The sequence below is a fragment of the Egretta garzetta genome, unplaced genomic scaffold (genome assembly GCF_000687185.1).
Source record: "Egretta garzetta isolate BGI_Z169 unplaced genomic scaffold, ASM68718v1 scaffold287, whole genome shotgun sequence".
Lineage (NCBI taxonomy): Eukaryota > Metazoa > Chordata > Aves > Pelecaniformes > Ardeidae > Egretta > Egretta garzetta.
The window spans coordinates 13,455,676-13,474,547 of NW_009260435.1; the positions used below are offsets into that span (position 1 = coordinate 13,455,676).

Consider the following 18,872-nt stretch of genomic DNA (forward strand, 5'->3'; position numbering starts at 1 on the left):
ATTCTGAGTGTGTCTGTCTGATCTTAAATGTATAAGGCTTTGGAATGCTTTTTGAGGAAGGAATAATTAATAACATAAAGGTAAATGGAAAACTGAAGAAACCTGATTTATCTGGAAGATCAAACCTATCCTAACTCATTTTATACCTTTCTTTGATCAGGTTTTTTTTCCTTAAATGAGGGGAATACAGAGCCTGCATTTATCTGGACTTTGGTAAAGCCATTTGATATAATGACATACTGGAAATTAACTTAGAAGAGGTGTGGTCTGGTGTGTGAAGTAGGAAATGAATAAGGAATGGGAGAGGAAGACGATAACTGACTGTGCCGAAAGGGGAATACTGGCCTACAGAAAGGTTATGCACAGAGTCACTCAGACTAGAGCTGCTTAATGTTTTCATTAATGACGGGGACAAAAAAAAGATTAAGATTGGGCTCATTACAATTTATGATAAGATAAAGTTGGGAGGAACTGTCAACACAGATGAGTATGAAAACAGTACAGTAATAACTGGATGACCTTGAAGATGGGAGTAGTAAAACAAAGTGCATGGTCATGTCCATGGGGACCACCAGCAAAAACTTCTTGGAGCTCACAACTGGCAACAAGGCAATGTAGCACTCAGTTCTAACTTACCAGTACTGCTGAGATCTAATATGGAAAATAACACTCAGAAAAAAACAGATGCAGAGAAAGTTTGTCAGTGTGATTAGGGGATGGACAGCTTATTTTATAACAGGTTTCTTTTATACTGGCTGAAGAAAGGTGTTGATGATGTATGATTGCTACCTGTCACTGCATGAGGCTAGAAAGAAGTAGTATTTTAAAGACACTGTGGGCACACCAATAAGTGCGTTGGCCTTCAGTTAATCTTACTATGGAAATTAGAGGGAGGGTTTCTAGCCATCTTGTGAGATTCTGAAGTAGCCACCCAACAGGAGTATTGAGAGAGGGAACAAGCTGATGTGTTTCATTTTGATACACAATCATTTACAGAAATGTGGTGCTGCTGCAAGTCTGTATCTGGAGCCTCAGGAGCTCCATTCCAGAACTGCATTTTTTGGCCTACCAGTTGTGGGGAAAAAACATGCCATGCTGGTCATGCATGCATATTTGAGTTGTTTAACACAGTGGCAGACAGGAGTGGTGGAATCTCTTTAAAGTTCAGCTAGTTTGTGCATGTGTTATTTTGTGTGGTTTAATAAATATTTAGTAACTAATATATTAACTTAACAGTAGATTCAGGAACTTTCCTAGCCTGTATTACTTGCTGAAGTATTTGTGCATTGCTTGTTCAGATTTTTTTTCCTTGTTACAATAATTTCTTAGCAACCTTTATAGTTATTGACCTCTTTGTGTAAAATAAAATTCCTTCCATTAACCCAACATTTCATAGATGACATGCAGAGATGAAGAAAATTTCCAGCCGTTTTTTTGCCAATGAGCAGTAATGCATATGCATCCAGATACTGTTCAAGTTGGTTTGGCAACAGCACTGTAACTTTAGAGGTTTATATGCTTACACTAGGATGGTTCCTGCTGGTTTAAGTATTGTCCAGAGGATATATTTTCTTAAATGAAAATTGCTTGAAACCATTAATTTCTTGTGTGACAAGTGAAGGTATCAATTACTTTCTCTTATAGCCTGTACGGAATAGGAAATGTTAATGAAATTCAACTTCTGAACCTCCTGATTGGTAAATTCTTGGCCACCATGTTTAAAGATCATTGTTGCTGATGAAGCAAATGGTCTGTTTATTCTTTAAAGGTCACACATGAGATGCAAAAATAGGTAAGTAATAAAAAGGGGAAGGTATTTCAGAATATGTATAATGTATTAAAATTTAATCCCAATTGTCATTAAGCATGACATTATGGCAGATCTACCTGTTCCCTCCCTTTGTCCGTCTCCATTCTTTTGTCTGGTGTTATGTTTTCTGCTTAAAGATCTGGTCCAAAACTATTGAAAGCAGAAGCATTGGGATTTCATTGTGGGAATTCTTCTACTGACTTCAATGAGTCTCATTTTAAATCATGAAACTATTTTCTTTTTCTTTACATAAAGATGTGATATTTTATAGCTCACTAGTTGTAGGCTGTTGCACTGAGACTTTAATGTGTGTCGTGATTACAGGATTGTGCCCTTAGGATTCTAGAAAAGCAGGAGATTGAGTGTAGATCCATTTTAACTCAATTCTGCCTCTGAGACTGGATTCATGCTGAAGAAGGGTGGGGTACTGCTGATTTCCAGTGCAATTAGACTCTGTTTTACACATACTTTTTGAAGGATCTGGCTGGTAGCATGAAAGGTCTCTATCAGTTATAAGCTGTGTACTTTAAATCTTCTGCCCTCATGTATTGTATGTTTGAATTGCATGTTTCCTTTAAGCCTAGGTTTTTTATCCAGAGAGTCTCCAGACCTGTTTTTGTCTCTCTAATGTGCAGTTAAGCACCAGGCTTCTGGTGGGAGACAGCTAATAGCTGGGAGGCATTAAGGCTTAACTCTTTGTCAGCCATACCTGACTCTGTGGAGAGTGATTTAACTGCTCATATACTTTTACTGAGACAAACTTGCTTGAGCATGGACAAGGATTTTGTCTCATAGCAAAAGCCTTCGTGTTCTTACTTCGGAGACAAATTTTGAACAGGTTTGCTGAGGAGGAAGGGGTCCTTCATAACACTGAGATAGTGTTAGGCATTCATGCAGAATTACCAGACAGGTATGTCCTGTGCCTGAGTCATTACTTCTACTTTACCCAGCAGTATTTTGGCCTAACATCATAAATAAGATAAAAGGTAACACAGAAGCAAAAGCCTTCTGTTTGTCTTAGAGATATTGCCAGTCATCTGCCCTCATATAACTCTGAGTAGTTATGGGGAATGATTTTTGCTATTCCACACTTCTGCCAAGCAGAGAATCATATGATAATAAACAATTTTTACCACTCTTAATGCTTTAATATATCCTTATAGTTGTTAAAATAACATTTGTAATTTTTTACTGGAAATACTTATATTTGTTTTCATTTAACTGGCTCAGAAACTTACTGGCATGTGCAACATTCACCCTTCCAGATGAAAAAGGGATGATCTACTTGACGCAAGTAGCAGAGTTCCTCTGCACAACCTTAGAAATCTTCACATTGTAGATAAGGTCATTTGAGGATATTCTGTGTTTGCTCACATTTGAGCAGATATCACTATTAAAGCTCAACTGAGATAAGAGTTTGCCAGTCATAAAATGGATGGCTTAAAAATTGGCCAGCTATTATGGCTACTTTTTATCTGTGGCCTGAACAAGGAATATGCTTGAGACATCCTCTGTGTGCTTTCTCATAGATGGTGGCTCTAAGCGGACAGGGCGATTAATTAGGTGCCCCTTTGCTGCGTGGGTCCAGGTGACTTCTCTGACTTTCAGTGTATATCTGCTCAGCTCCTTTTTTAGCCCAGTCTCTTAGTAAGACTTAGTGAAGGAGGTGTGTATGTGCCTGTGTCTCACTTGTCACCTACTAATTCATTATTCTGCTGATTTCATCCAAATTTGATGGAGGTGTGACAGACCCAAAATGTGAAGTTACTGTATTGTTTGTACAAACAGACATTTATTTGGAATGGAGAAGTTCTACAAATGCCCTTTACTTGAGTGAAAGGCTGCAGCATGAGTTGAGCCTGTATTAGACATCAAAGAAAGCATGTTGGGATCTCAGCCTTCTTACACAAATCCATAGGGAACCTCACTTATTTGGTTCAGAGACCTGTGTAAAGTATTTGTGAAAGTGTACTAGCTCATATGTGGCAATATAATGGATGAAATGCAAATGCGCCTCTGAAGCTGGTTACAAATGCAGCACCATGCAGACTGTGAATCCCTGTATTTCTCATTTCTCTTTTTCCTTTTAGTGTGGAAATTGCTGTATGTTGTTGGGGTCAATGCAAAGCTCACTGGCAAAGTTAGATCTGCACAGGTGTGAGGAAGTTGCCCCATCATTGCCAGAAAACTGCTTGAGAAGAAAGCACAAGTACAATATCTCACCTGTATAGCTTACCTCACAGCATCAAAAGCCAAGATTTTGATATATATATAAAATCAAAGCCAAATACCTATAGTGTCTATCTATAGCTCCTATATATTGGGATGTGTTAGTATATATATTCAGTATCTATATATTCATTGTATTCCTTTCAGGAAACAATGTATTCTTGTGGCTAAAGCACAGAAGTAGCCATCAATTTTGGATATATTCTCACATTTCTGATTTTGTCCAAGAATTCCTGCAGACCTGTCAGGTTCAGGTGTTGAATGAGAGACTCTGCACTGGCTGTTCCTTGTGCTCCCCTGCAGCTGGGGCTTGTTCTCTGCTACTGTGGGGCTGTGGCCTTCCATCAGAGACTCCAGACACATCTGGCAGATACTTTCGTCTGCGTTTGGCACTGGGATCCCTGAGCAGGGGAAGGGCCAAAGCAATGTATTCTGCTACTTTTGGTTTTATTTCTGAGTGAGGAGCTGCTAAAATACATTTCACTCTATAGCTCAATACTGTGGCCTTGATGTATTGTGTGGGCCAAGACAGTTTTTCTCATGTCATGTTGCCTGATGTGCCAAAAGTATCTCCTCATGTATTCAGCATGACCCATCACCTCATGCACTGATGCAGAACTTTGAGGGCTGGATCCTATGTCATGCGAAAAGTGCCAAGCTTTCCAAATATAAACGCAGACAACTGTAAACTCTACTTTGCATACTTTGGCCTTGTGGGTCTTCAGGGTAGGGGAGGATTTGTTAATCCATATCTCATCTGTATAGATAGTGCTTTGGTAAAGTGCTCTGAGTTCCTGGCGTAGGTGGTGCTGAATGTTCAAACCTTTCTCTGAACATTATGCTGTGAAAAGTTCGAGATATATGCCCCACTAAACAAAAAAACAGACACTGGAAAGAGTTCTTGTGTATTTGTTATTTTTGCATTATTTTAGGATTTTCTAGGGGCTATATCATGAGAGTACAAACTTCAACGTATATGGCTTATTCTAAAACTGGAAGTGCTGTGGTTTCTAGATGACAGAGTACTGAACTTGGGAGGTCTTTAACTTTTCTGATACTGAAATTTTAAAAGCTTCATATGTATTTTGCTTGGAATTTTTAATGAAACTATATCAGATTGGTACTAAATGTCAGTTAGAAACAGATGTGGCATTTAACACACCCCCTCCAGCCAAGGTATGGTCTGATAACTGAAGAATACAGGTATCCGTGAAAGGAGTTGATATCAATCTACTTGGATACTGAGTTCATTTCAGGCTTGTGTTAAGAGCCCTTGATGGAAGACTGGAGGCAGTGTATATGTGCATGTGTATGTATTTTCAGGGATTTGCAGCAGTTTCAATGACAAATGTTTTTGTACTGCTTTTTAACGAACTTTTTTTAAAGACACATCTAGAAATGAAATCCATTGACTAATCTTTAGGTAGCTTTTAGAGGTTCCTTCTTTTCTTGCAGGGTTATGGGTTCATGGCAAACCTAAATGGGCCTGTTTTTTCTTGCCTTTATTGTGTACATGGGATTATTGGGCAAGCCTTTGGGCTTGTTTTTAATGCAGTGTTACAAGAAGAGTGTATATAATTGCTCAGGATTTAATTTTTAAAGAAAACATTTCTCTTATCTCTGTAATATTTTTTGAAAAAACTATCACTTGGAGATACTCTGGCTTCATTTGAAAATGAGAATTAATTGACTTCAAGGCAGCAGTTGTTAATATTTGTTTAAAACCACCCACTAATGGGCTTCAGTTTGATTTATAAAAGAGTTCTCTCTTATCATACAAACTTTAATAGTTCATGGAGAACTGAGGGAGTAAAGTCAGTTTTCACTGAGACAACACTACTGAAATAACAGAATGAACAAGCTATGACTGAAAAAAGCCTTAAACATAAATGTTGTGATTGTGCCAGGGCTAATGTTTGAATTTATGAAAGAATTTAGATAAGCAATATGATGCAATGCTTTCAGAATTTAGAAGAAAATAATTTTCTTCTTTGAAGCAAAGGAGTGAATCATTGGTTTGAATATGTGAATAAGAACATGCAAAATTTGTGTATGGAAGATTAGTAGAACCCAATGTGGCAATTCTAAATGGACAGTTGAGGCAATATTCAGTGTGTGTAGGCTCAGCACAACTAAGGAAGTTTGCAGCCTTTGGACCTTCTATGGTCATTGTACGTTACTGGATCTGCAGGTCATTGTTGTGCCCAGTTTTCACTTGACAATGATGTTGCAATAGTTTTCATGTGCAGACCTCCCCTCTCTAACTAAAAGCCACTCAAGATTGGCTTTTGTTCAGCAGAATGGAGCTTGAAGACTAAATGGAAACACGAGTTAATGCAAAGTGTATCTACCACTGCAGGTCACCCTTGCTGCAGTATACTGTGCATGAAAGGTTGCATGGGCTGACAGTTTGCTTCCTGGCCTTTGATTCTGTTCTAAAGTACATATTCCCAGTACAGGTTTCTAGAAGGTGGTTGTAGTAGGCATCAGCTCTAATCCGGCAGTTGAGATCATCTGTAACACTGCTGTGGGCTGTACTTAATTTTGTATGTTGAAGACCTGGAGGTTTCAGTGGAGGGTTCTCAACTGCCTTTTTGCTTTAAAAGGTAGCTTGAAGCTTATGCATAATCTGTGTATTAAGTGGCTTGAGTAGTTTTCACGGGGTGATGTTATCAGTTTGAGTAGACGCATGTAATTTGCATATGTACATGGAGTATATAGGAGGAATAGCCCTGATAAAGGTATCGAAACCACACAAATGACATTTAAGAGTTGCTATTTTTCTGACTTCATAAGGAAGAACTTAATACCGAGGTCCATGGTGATCTTTGGAAAGTCTGCCTACGGTTGACTGTAAAATTACTTTAAATAGGTAAGATAACACACTAATAATAAATATTGTTGTGGTCGTAAAATTGGTCCTTGTTTTTCCAGAGACAGCAACATATTTCTGTAAATATGTAATTCAATCATAATTCCTCTGTACAGCACAGGATGTTACCAAAGAGTTTGGAGTGGACGGAGGCATGGATCATTCAGTGCAGGCTGGGGACTCTGCTTTCTGAGTAATTCAGATTGTATGCAGTTACCTCCACTTGGTCTGAGAAGAGGTCGAGTTCCTGCTCCTTGCAAATGGAATGCTTTTATCTGTGTTTCTATTTAAGTAGGCGCTGAAATAAAGATTAACACAAGCAGGGTGGAAATGTACTGTATATGGCACCTCTTCCTCTAGGACAGGAATAGTGCTACAGCAATATGACTGGGTAGCTAATACTGGGGTTCTCAGACTATAGGCCAGATGTTGCTGCTCTTGATAGAGCAGAAAATCCATTGAAATCAATGGGAGTTCATATGAAAGATTGGAGGTTACAGACCCTTATTTTCTGAGTCAGCAGGGTGGACAGGGTTTCCTGCAACGCAGGTGAGAAGAAAGGTAAAACAGCGTCTCTTTTCTAAAGTCCATTGACTACAGAGTTTGGAGAACTGTGATGGTAGTACACCTATAAAAGTACATTGAAGAGAAACGAATCAAGATTTATTGTTTAAAAAATGAGTAAGTTTTGTGGTACCTTTCAAAGGGACAATAGAACAGATGGGAAAAAAATCCAAACCATGTATCGCACTTAATTGCTGAAAAATGTGGGGTTTTTTTCATTGTATGGGATGACTCATATGGTGATAGGGATTAGAGTCTTTTATTCCAGAGTCATTGGTTCAAAGTGAGTAGATATTATTGTAATTCCTTGAAACAATTGGACAATGAGATAGCTATTTCTATCACCTTAGATGCTAAAAAGATGAATCAAGACTACATGCTTTATGTCATCTTACAGTTTGTAGAGTGCTAAGTTAAGATATACACATATATAAATATTCCATTTGAAATCTGAATTTGCCAAGATTCTTTAGGACCCTTTGCTCTTTTTATGTTTTCCTTGTTTATGGTGGAGGGTGGGGTAACATAATTGATTTCAGTTTATGGCATTAAAATTTTCTCATTATATCTTTCCCTTTGGAGAAGAGTTTATAGTTAGTCTGTGTCTTAGACTCACAGACGTATAAAAATGTAGTAACATTTTTGGTTCACAGAGTGCATATACTAATAGGCACACCCTTACTCTAACAGATATCTGTAACAGATTCCCACTCTGGCTGCTGATTCCCACTAGACATAGGTATAATAGACCAGTACACCCATAATACGTACATGTAACAGAACAGAAAGAAGGCAAAAGAGCCTCTCACATCAGGTGATGCCATGCATAGTGTGGAAAATTCTTGAGTATCTTTACTGCATGGAGAAAGTGCACTTTAGTGGTATTCTGTGCTGGCTTATTGGAGTATCTCGGTTAGGAAGCCTGGCACTAGGCAGGGCTGAATGCCTTCTCCAAATTCAGAGATGAAATGCACTCATGTTTCACTCCTGCTTTATTTTTATATATGACATTATGTGGCTTCGTAGGAGAAAACAAAGCAGGAACCATCACTGAAAACCATTTTTTTTTTAAACTTCATCCATGATGTAATAATCCACTTCTTAAAAAAAAAAAAAAATACCCACCCTAAAATGTCTTTTCTGATGTGTGACCGGTGGTGTAATGAGAGTATAGGTGGTTTTAAAGTAATTTATCATATAACAACTGTCATTATTCCCATGCAACATTTTTCTCTATACGATTGGGAAGCAATGGCATTCTTTATGCTTAATGGCACAAACAATTATAGCACTGACTTGGCACTGTTTTGCTGCTTTGGCTGGCTCTGATGCTGCTGGCTTTTAAATTGGCTGCAAAACAGCCTGTGGGACCAATGTATAATCGGTCGTCTGTTGGCGCGTGGTTCTGGATAGCGTTTTTCCTTTGACTCATCTCTGATTGCAGGGAATTTGCTATGGGCTGTAGTGTATTTGAGAATATAGCTGTATGCAAGTTCCTCATGAGCTATATGCAAAGTCCCTTTTATGGTAATAGCAAATTATTTCACATATAAAAATACGCACCATTTCTATTTATTATTTCATTGCTCCTTGGGTTTTCTTTCTGAATTTAGTATTATAAACTCTTTCTATTGTTCCAAGTCCAAAATATGTGTGGCTGAGTTTTGCCAAATAGTGCTTGTACTATGCTTAGAGATGTTGTAGAATTTAGGGTTGAACTGAACTGAACATCCTTGTCGTAGTCTTTTGTGGCTGAAATGACATCAGCCTCTGCAAGTGGTTCTTGAGGAACCTAGTAAGAGCCGAAGCAAGGAAATAGGAGGAGACAGGCCAGATCATTAATATTGTAGTGCCTTCCTTTGTAGTATGTTTATAGTTCCCTTCAGGCAGAGACCTTTGGGTGATGGAGAATTGGTCAGGTTTGGTGATCACATGTTGATTTGATGACGATGATAGTTGCCGATGGAGTTATAAAGCAGCTCAGTGTTCCTATTTGACTGTCTCAGAATAGAAGTGCTGTTCCCTGAAGTGGGGATGGCTTTGTAAACTTCTGCTAAGACCAACATTTATATCCTCGAGCTCTCCGTGCACTAATACAAGCTATATCATGTTCTTGCTTCCTTGTCAGACCCATGCAAAGCACAGTGCAAACACTAATAAGCGTAGTAATATTTAAAACATAGTGAAAATATTTATTCCTGTGCTGGGGGTATGCAGGGCTTACCTCTAAGATGTAGGGCTGCAACCTGGGAATACTGCACGCTGGCTTGGAAGTCAGCATTTACGTTGTGTATTTTCTGAGGGAAAACTCTAACATTTTACCCAGAATTGGAAAAAGTCGTCAAAGAACAGATGCTAGTAGTGGCACAACATATAATTATAGAATCATAAATTGTTTTGGGTTGGAAGGGACCCCTAGAGGTCATCTAGTACAGACAGCAGTTGTAACATCTTTTCAGTTGTGATTTTATTACCGTGCACTTTAACTCTTCTGCCTTGCTATCTCCTGTCTGCGAATGTTCAAAATACTGTCTGGGTGACATCAGCTGAGCAGCATAGCCTGTGCACACCTATTGACATACCAGGGAAAAAAAAAATCTCCTCTTCTGTTTCTGAGGGTCAACTTCAGTCAAACTTTTAAAACCTTTTAAGAGCTGTTAATATGGTGGAAAAGACGGCTTTTCAGTTGTACTCACTAACTTATCAGCTTCTCTAAATATATGCCTCCTTTTCCCATTTGGAATTTTTGTTTGGCTCTGATAATGGTGCTCTGCATTGAAGCTGGGCTTACCAAGGAGGCCAGACCAGGGGCTTGTGTTTTTTCTCTTGCTGTCTGTCTCCCACTGTATTCAAAAATAAATTTCACCAGTCTAAAATTATTTTTTAATGAGTATTGTGTCAATATGTTGTGTCATTTTTTGAAACTTGTACAGGTTTTTTTAGTGAATGCTTATCTCAGATACAATTAAAACCTATCAAACTAAAACCTTTCAAAATTGAAGGATTATATACTATTCATTGTATTTCAAGTTAATAACACTATATATTATTTTGTTATTTGGAATTACACAGTTGGTATTACAGAGTGAAAATAGCTGAATTAATGATATATTGCAGTGTGCTTAGGCAACCACATAATGGCTGAGGAGGAACTGTGGGGTCTGCTGTAGCCAAAACTGTTTAGGTTCTTTGCACAGAGATTGCTGGATTGAGCCATAATGATTCCAAAGAAGCAATTACTGCAAAATGAAAAGATAGCCCTTTAAGACTATTTGGGTAGATACTTATGGGCCTGACTGATGTGGACTGCGCTGTTACTACAGCCTGAAAGTTCTAACATGCACCAGTGTTTAAGCTCCTGTATGTTAACCAGTTTGTTGTATCCATTTTCTCCCAAGTGCAAGAGGAGCCAAGAAAACTTTCATTAAAGAAATGATCCAGCTAATTTAAGCTGGTGGAGGAAAGAACTTCTGTGAAGTAATAATTTGGCTTTAGTCTGCTTTACAGTAGTGCCTCCTGGAATGACCTACTGTCAGGTTGTGCAGGAGTTAGAGCTACTAATGGACATGTGATAAGTACTTTATTATAACTGAGTGGCAATGACAAAAGAATCAGTGTTTCTAATGCATGCTTATTATCTTAACTCTCAAAGTGCTTTCCAGCATGTGTACTGTTTCTGGTGCTGTCACGCTGCCCATTAGAGCGATGGCTGTTTAATGAGCTGAGCAGAAATCATTCTGCCAGCTTGGTGCCACAGGAGATCCTGTTCAACATGGCTGTCTTCACTTCTCTGACGTGGTGGGACAATACTTCATCTCAATCAGGGGTGTTTAAGATTTGAATAAGACCAGGAAATTCTTAAAAATGAAATGCAGAAAACCTTTATTTTTGCTTTTGAGTCTAGAGGTCAGATTTCAGATTTCTCTTCTAAAATTATTATGTCTGAAAACATGTTGTAGTTACTTTCCTGTTAGTAAATGATGGTGTTTTCAGAAGACCACAAAATACTGAGGGTATTGGGTATGTGGGGGGGAACCCTAGTTCACGTCAGATTTATTCCCAGTTCAGATGCCTCTTCCTGCTAGCTGCTCCTGGGTCTGTCCCCAGGCCAGGGTGCACACTGCACCGTTAGCGGAATAGCCGTGCATCTCATTTTTTCTGCAAACACCTCCCATAACCCACTGGTAGCTGCTGAAATAGCCAGGGTAAAAGTGGCATCATTGCTGTGCTTAGGAAACCCTTGTCCCTACTAGTGACCTCCATATTGCTCTTATTGTAGAATTGAGCCTATATTTCTGGTTGTCCTTTCATCTGCACTGTTTTCATCTTCTATTGATGAAATGGTCTATAGCTCAAACCGTATTTCTGTCTGGAATGCCGTTTAATTAGAATGAATGATCTTGTGTGTATGTAAGGTTATTTTTCTTTAATAAATCTTTTCTCCATGTATATATTCTATGACAAAACTAATTAGGAATGACAAACATGTAATTCAATAGGTTAGAGGGAAAAATTTTGTAGTACCTCTTGTACTGCTTTTCATACCCAAATTGTGGACACTGTGGGTTCTTTGTTTGCTCTGTCACCTTGAAGTTCAGGTTACCAAATTTAGCTCGGTATTCTTGTGTTTTTGTAATTTGTGCTGTTAGCCATCTCAGGGTTTGTATTTCAATTACATTTTTATCACACTGATTCTTTTTATTAAGTTACCCTCCTTATAAAAGTTCATTTTAATTAACTCTAGCAGTAAAGAAGTTATGAAAACTGTAGCCAAGAAATGGTAATGTAAGTTTTCACCAAAATTTGTACTTGAAAGAAGAATGGAAAGTTTATTTCTCTTACTATTTAATTAAAAATTAAGAATCAGATATGCAAGCTGAGGGGAAAAAAATGAGATGCTTAACAGAGTTACAATGAAATATTTTTTTACTCTATTCATCCTTATTTTCACATGTTATGTAACTTTACCCATCAGGTTTTTTGTTCTTGTCTGAAGTGATGCATCACACCTGCTTCTGAAGCCCACTGGCAGCTGTTTCTAATTTTTTCCTTTTAAGGGTCAAATCCTTCTGTCATTGGAGTCAGTTATGAAACTTGTAGGGGCTTTCTGGTCTAGGTTTAGGCTTTTGGTAGTCTTAACTCAGTGACACTATCGTTTTCCTGGACCCTTCATTATTCCTGCAAGCTTTATCACTCACTGCCCTGCTGTGATGTACTTTGACCCAGACACTCCTCTGTCTCTTCTGTAGATACTGAAGTGCTATTCTTGTTTACTTTTTTCAATATCTGCGTTCTTGTCCATCCCCTCATCACTCACAATGGAAGATAGTTCAGCTTTTTATATAATACCACTGATTTTCTTCTCTGTTTCTACATATCAGATATAGGTAATGATGAGAATGACATTGGAGTTGTTACTGCTGACCCACTTTTTCTAGCAGAAAGATACTGTGTAGTAGTGGATGAGCAGGAAGAGTCCGGCGTTGTAAAAGACATGCTCTCTCTGCTCCAAAAATAGCATTAGGCCAAAAGAGTTCCTGTGTCCTTGTGCCAGCACTGGTATTCTTCCCTCCCTTTGAGTTCCTTCAAGCCTTTCTTCTCTCTGCCAAGAACACCTTTCTGCATTCACCTGGCAGTACAGTTCATAAGGTACCATCAAGATACCTTTCATGCTTGTTTCTGAGTTGGATCTACCTTAAAATCTCATGGAGGTAGTAAATCAATTCAGCTGCCCCAGTAAATTTCTGTGAGAAGACAAGGGAAGGAATCAACACTGTTTATAAGCTTTCAAAATATGCAGTAAGAACTTTTTGCCTTAACTTGGTGATTTACTTCTATTCGTTGTTAGTAAGTTAATACAGAGAAACATTGGTTGTGGTGCCAAAAATCATCAGGAACATAACCCAGAGCAATTTTTAAGGGCACAGCTTTTAAACAAGCTTCTGGAAGAAGCATTATTTGACAGGACACAAGTGAAATAACCCAGTTTGTTATTTTAATCTCATATCTCCACTTCTGGTGTTCTGTCTTGTGGATGATTTGCATTCAGCTGAGGCTTTGGCTGATGAGTTACCATAAATGGCTCAAAACCAGATTGGGTCCACTTATATACAACAATTTTTGTACATAATTAGAATAAAGCCAGGCAGCTTTCTGAAATACCTCTTTTCACCTGATTAAACTTGGAGTCATTGTTCCTGATATGAAACAGTTGACTTTTTAGAAGTCCATGATTTTTTTTCCTCCATGAAAGATAGGAGGCACTGTTCTTTAAAATGGGTGTTTCTTGAATAAAAATATTTTTTTTTGGAATTTAGGTAAACTCTAATATGTGAGAATTTGAAATTAGCTATTTTTGTGTGCATGTTTTAAAAATATGTAGCCCCAAAATATGCTTTGAAGAGCAGTGATAATCTTTGTAAAACAAAAAAAAAGGTTTGATTTTACTCTGTGCTTTGTTAATTATGGAGAGACTTCATAGGCAATTGTACAACTAATTTTTCAGTGAATACTGAATACTGTACTTGTCCAATTTATCCTCTGAATGAAAAAAGCTTAGTAGCAATTTTAGAAATTGTCTAAGAAGCAGAGCTGAAGTTTGGGAAAAAGAGGACTTTGTTAGAAGAGGAAAGAATTTACATTTAACATATAAAAGCAGAAAAGTTTGTTTTCAAATTTGTGGGGGTATGCTGCTTATAAAACAGCATCTGGCTGTTTCCTGGCCTCTGCAAGATTGCATTTGTTTTGCCTTTTTTTTTTTTTCTTGCTCTGTGCAAATATGTGGGATACTGGAGAATACATGAAGTGATTTTAAAGACATGTCTACAGTTAAGAGTTATATTGAATTTTAATTGTAACTTGTACCAGAGATATAAGAACAAATATTTATTTGTAATCATCTCTCACCCTGAGATCCCAGTGATGCATCTGTCTTGATATCAAACATGTCTAGAAATATACATTTGTTTCTTCAAAATTTATTACTTGGTTTGCAAGAGTAATAGCAAATGTGTGTAGCCACACACTGCAATATTCCTTTTACTATCTTCTACTCAATGAGACGCTAAAATTCTAAATTAAAGGAAATGGGAAATGCAGCTGAATTTTTCTGCATTAGTTTGAAACACAACCACCTATTTTTTGTGCTGCAGTTTACAGCGAGGCTTAAAGAAGTCTAGCCTGATGTTGACCTGCCTTGGTATTTTCCCCATATAAATTTTCCAGGTTTTATCTTTAGAATTGGAATTAGACTGGTTTTACTGTATCTCGATGTGTTGAATTTCCTTATAGCAATCTAATTTTTGTTTCCATTGTACCAAACATGAATTTGTCCACTGCAACTAAAATGTTGTTCTGGAGTAGATCTACCTTCCACTATGTAAAAGGAAAGATGGTAATTTTTTTTTTTACCGAGTTGTGAAAGAGTCTATCTGTACTGGTATGTGACACTTGCCAATAGTCCAGTCTCTTGAGGGACTATACAGTTTTCCCAGTCAACAGCCATGTGTCAGCCTTCTGTTTCTGTCAAGAATTCTAGAATAATTCAAATGCAAGGAAGTAGGGAAACAAAGGCAAGACCTTTGGTACCACCAAAGAATATCTGAGAGGAAAAATCACCAAGTAGTATTTAATTCTGGAGCACTGCTTTAGATCTACTTTTTGTTACTTGCCCTCTAGTAAGCCTGTTCTGAAGTGCATTCATTCTGCTCCTGTTATTGTCTTTATTACTTGATCAGAGACTAAGACAATATATTCTGGAGATGTGCAGAGTAAGAAAGCAAATACCTTTTTGGACTAGTTTACCCTTGTCAAATAAAAAGAATAGGCAGCAAACTAACTCAACAATGTAGTCCCTGATCTGTAGCTCGCAGCACAATCACAGGAAGGATTAGTAGAGGCTTTTTTCACTGAACCTTTCCCAGGCAAAGTGTCACTAGGGTATTAGATCTCCTACCTCACACATAGAGAAAACAGTTGTTTTTCCCATCTTCCAAGGCAGTTGTGGTACTTTGTTCTTTACCGTTTTGCCCAGAAATGTGCTGTTTGCCAAAGGCCGCCAGATGGGTTAAGAAGTATGGTCGAAGAGGCTGCAAATCTCTCTCACCTCATTATTATTGCAGAGTAAGATGTGGATGACAGAGGGCAGACATAGCTATCCTTTGAGTATGTTGTTTGAGAAGTCTCCTTTTTTGGGCTGGGATCGGGTCTTCCCCTGACCCAGCAGCATGAGTTAGTAAAGACTGAAAAATACAACAGCCCGGCCTTTTCTATGTAAAAGGCTTTCTGTTGTCTACTTGTTTTCCTGCAGTTCCGGTGAGGCCTCATAACAAAGTTAGTGGCAACTGCTTGTGTGCCTACCCTCATTTATGGAAAAAGTGGTTTTGTACTACTATATAAAATCTGAGAAGTGTGTCTTCTCAGCCCAACAGCTTCTGCTCCAGGGTTGTGTGAGCTTGCTCACAGTGAGTGCAGGGTAGCAGTCCATGATCAGAGTGCTGAAAAATGAATGTCAGAATAATTCATTTTCAGAAAATGCAGATTAATCCAAAATGAATCAAGTTCATGGAACTGAAATCTAGGTAGCAGATAAACTGGTAGAAATTTCCAGTGGGATTCCAGTCTCTGTGGGAGGTTGCTGTTCATTAGAGGAATATAAATGCTTTTTTCCACAAAAGCACATAAAAAACAGTTGAAAACATTTTAAAGAAAATAAGAAACATGTCTTCCTCCTCACCCTTTTTTGTGTAGGTTATTAGACACTTCCCTGCTTAAACATGTTGCCATATTTTAACCTTATTTTTTTGTGTGTGTTGGGTTAATATGGAAAGCACTGCCCAACTGCATGCTGTTCTTGTGTTTTGATTTTTTGTGTGTATGTGTTAGCAGCCTTTGGAGATGTAAAACAAAGAAGAATGCTCTTTAAAGTTTATAACCATGCTCTTGATCTCCAACTAAGTTATTTATCTCATGAAGGCTTTCTTCAGATTTCATCTTCTCCAGCTATATGTTTGTTGGCTGTTTCATCTGGAGTTAAATTTTTCCCTTTAGCTGATGGTCACCTTCTTGGAACAGGCAGAGGATGTTGCTGGAACATGTCTGAAGGCAAAAGAGAAAAGTAATGAGGCCAATCTACCCTGGGCAGCTCTCCAAAGGAACTATTACACACTTCACTTTCATGACCTGATGTGTAAGACCTTGTGATTTGACTGATTATTTGAGGGGGTAAAACTCTAAGTATAATTTAAAATAGAATAGAGCTTGCTTTGTGTAGTATGGATGATCCATGTTAGCTGTGAAGATTACATTGTAGTGATATTATTTGGAGTCTAAATAACATCTTTCTCTCAAAAGTGGTTAGGTGGACTATCTCTAGCTGTCTGTTTACATAGGCAAATGTTACATTCACTCATAACTTTTGAAAAACAAACCTGCCTTGTGTTGTCAGGATTAGTTGCACATAATCTCACTTTATTGGTTGGGAAACTGAGTCAGAAAAAGTTATTGATCCAAATGCTTGTAGTTGCTCCTCATCAGACATGGAAGGTAGGTGCCTGGATCCCAGGTCTTGTGTTCTAGCCACCAGTCCATGCTGTATGTATGTTATCACCTATGGGCAGCTTCTCTCCACCAGAATAGTGGAGCTTTACTATGCTTCAGTGCCCTCTACTGCTCCATTAAAATAATGCTGTCTCCTTGCTGTTGTGGAAGCATCGTTAATTTTGTTCTACTTTTTTCTTTGGGCTAATTAGCCCAGTAGTTCCCCCAGTGAGAAGTTGCTGGTAACATTGATTAGATTAACGAATATATATGGTACTGAAAATTGATTTATCTGAAGAGATTTTTTTCTCTTCTGAAACAGACATGATTCAGTCTGAGATCATGGGATTTTCTTGTTTTACGGCAAGGGTAGATTATATATGTATGCATAAGCAGTTTTTGTTACTACTTGCTTGGGTTTCTGAATACATAATATGTAGGATCTGATATTCAGAAGTACAGAGCCATTTAAGCTTCCACTGAAACCAGAAGTTATGAATTTTGATTTGCGAGCTTCTCTGAATCAGCTATGAATTAAATTGTAGATTCTCATTCTTTTCCTCTGTTTTTCTGTGGTTTGGTGTTGTTTTTTTTTCTGTGTCCTCCTTTCCTTTATAATGTTTTGCTTTTTACCAGGTACTTTGGTAGATACATGCTCCGATTACTTCTGTTCTCTAGAAAGGAGCCTTGGGGTCTGTAAACTCTTGACCAACACTTTTGCTATTCCGGAGGCTTGTTGTTACCGTACCATTCAAGCTGTGATGGTCTTTGTGGAATGGAGTGTAGGAAGCATTGTGTATTCTCACCCTCAGAGGAGAAATTCAGACAGCTATGTAATGACCTTTCAGAGCTTTAGTCGTTGAAAATCTGATCCATTATGGAAACCATTGTCCCATAATGACAGAAATGTTAGTCCTGTGTGGCACCTCTTTTGTATAATTAGATGCAAGCCAGACAAGGTATTAAATTTCATTCAGTTTTTTAAATGTATAATTTGCTATTAGATCCCCTGGCAATAGTCCACGTATGTTGCCACTTGATTTTGAATTATGCACTAATGCAATGGTAACCTGGAATTTCAGCCTATTTCTAGCTTGCAATGCTGAGTTTGCTTGCCAGTGTCAATGACTGATAATGCATTTGAGAAGTGAGTGGTTGCACATTCACGGTGCACTACAGTGCGAGATCTTCTTTGCGCATTTTCAGAATGTGTACAATGGATTCTAATATAATCTATAAATAGTTTCTAGATTATTCATAATCCATCTTTGTGTTGCAGATCTCCCTATGGAATGGGTTTTCTAGCTGCAGTTTCTTCTTCAGAGGTCCTTTCTAGCTCTCAGGAATACTATAGTAAAAAGTTACATTAGACTTGATTTTCCTTATTCTTAAGATATTCACAGAAGTTGAAAAGCAAAGGATTATCAGATGTGACCCTATGTATATCAAATTAATCCAGTTGACCTTTGTATCAAACCAAACAGTCATTCTCTGCATTAAAAATGTGTGCATGGTGTCTCATCTGAATTTGTCCAATTTCAGCTTCCAATGATTGGTTCCAGTTATACCCTTCTAAAATGAATAGGTATAAATGGGCTTCCAGTAAGTGGTATTTGCTCTGGGGAAGGTATTTGGACTGCTATAATCCTATGTCCTCCCTGTTTGTGAAGCTCTGGAGGTAAGGGCAACAAAGCTGATGGGGAGTATGGAGCACAAGTCTTATAAGGAACAGCTGAGGGAACTGGGGTTGTTTAGCCTGGAGAAGAGAGGCCCAAGGGGGGAGACCTTATTGCTCTCTGCAACTGCCTGAAAGGAGGTTGTAGCAAGGTGGGTGTTGATCTCTTCCCCCAAGTAACAAGC

The 18,872-nt window shown here is 38.1% G+C and overlaps 1 protein-coding gene across 1 annotated transcript in view; it reads left to right on the plus strand.

The window, feature by feature from the left end:
• ADAMTSL3 (ADAMTS like 3) overlaps positions 1-18,872 on the plus strand; it is a 186,278-nt gene that overhangs the window by 46,780 nt on the left and 120,626 nt on the right.